Raw genomic sequence first — 1,816 nt, 5'->3', positions numbered from 1 at the left:
AATATTGACTTCAAAATTCAAAAACAACAACAACAACAACAACAACAATAACAACAACAGCAACAACAACAACAACAACAGCAAAAACATCAACAACTACAACAACAACAACAACCAAAACAACAACAACAGCAACACCACCGTGAGAATATAGACTTCAAAATTCAAAAACAACAACAACAACAACAACAACAACAATAACAACAACAGCAACAACAACAACAACAACAACAACAGCAAAAACATCAACAAGTACAACAACAACAACCAAAACAACAACAACAGCAACACCACCGTGAGAATATAGACTTCAAAATTCAAAAACAACAACAACAACAACAACAACAACAACAACAACAACAACAACAACAACAACAATAACAACAACAGCAACAACAACAACAACAGCAAAAACATCAACAACTACAACAACAACAACAACCAAAACAACAACAACAGCAACACCACCGTGAGAATATAGACTTCAAAATTCAAAAACAACAACAACAACAACAACAACAACAACAACAACAACAACAACAACAACAACAATAACAACGACAGCAACAACAACAACAACAACAGCAAAAACATCAACAACTACAACAACAACAACAACCAAAACAACAACAACAGCAACACCACCGTGAGAATATAGACTTCAAAATTCAAAAACAACAACAACAACAACAACAACAACAACAACAACAACAACAACAACAACAACAATAACAACAACAGCAACAACAACAACAACAACAGCAAAAACATCAACAACTACAACAACAACAACAACAACCAAAACAACAACAACAGCAACACCACCGTGAGAATATAGACTTCAAAATTCAAAAACAACAACAACAACAACAACAACAACAACAACAACAATAACAACAACAGCAACAACAACAACAACAACAACAGCAAAAACATCAACAACTACAACAACAACAACAACCAAAACAACAACAACAGCAACACCACCGTGAGAATATAGACTTCAAAATTCAAAAACAACAACAACAACAACAATAACAACAACAGCAACAACAACAACAACAACAACAACAACAACAACAACAACAACAGCAAAAACATCAACAACTACAACAACAACAACAACCAAAACAACAACAACAGCAACACCACCGTGAGAATATAGACTTCAAAATTCAAAAACAACAACAACAACAACAACAACAACAATAACAACAACAGCAACAACAACAACAACAGCAAAAACATCAACAACTACAACAACAACAACAACAACCAAAACAACAACAACAGCAACACCACCGTGAGAATATAGACTTCAAAATTCAAAAACAACAACAACAACAACAACAACAACAACAACAACAACAACAACAACAACAACAACAACAACAACAACAATAACAACAACAGCAACAACAACAACAACAACAACAACAACAGCAAAAACATCAACAACTACAACAACAACAACAACCAAAACAACAACAACAGCAACACCACCGTGAGAATATAGACTTCAAAATTCAAAAACAACAACAACAACAACAACAACAACAACAACAACAACAACAACAATAACAACAACAGCAACAACAACAACAACAACAACAACAACAGCAAAAACATCAACAACTACAACAACAACAACAACCAAAACAACAACAACAGCAACACCACCGTGAGAATATAGACTTCAAAATTCAAAAACAACAACAACAACAACAACAACAACAACAACAACAACAACAATAACAACAACAGCAACAACAACAACAACAACAGCAAAAACATCAACAACTACAACAACAACAAC

The 1,816-nt window shown here is 33.8% G+C and overlaps 2 pseudogenes; both read left to right on the top strand.

Moving 5' to 3' along the window:
• Positions 1-531: 531 nt before the first annotated feature.
• On the top strand, positions 532-1,101 carry LOC135821274 (UPF0746 protein DDB_G0281095-like; annotated as a pseudogene).
• Positions 1,102-1,338: 237 nt separating this feature from the next.
• Positions 1,339-1,816, top strand: part of LOC135821259 (UPF0746 protein DDB_G0281095-like) — a 738-nt pseudogene continuing 260 nt past the window's right edge.

This window comes from Sycon ciliatum, chromosome 7, assembly GCF_964019385.1.
Source record: "Sycon ciliatum chromosome 7, ocSycCili1.1, whole genome shotgun sequence".
Classification (NCBI taxonomy): Eukaryota; Metazoa; Porifera; class Calcarea; order Leucosolenida; family Sycettidae; genus Sycon; species Sycon ciliatum.
The sequence above is the reverse complement of the archived record's forward strand: the minus strand, read 5'-3'. Positions and strand labels throughout refer to the sequence as shown.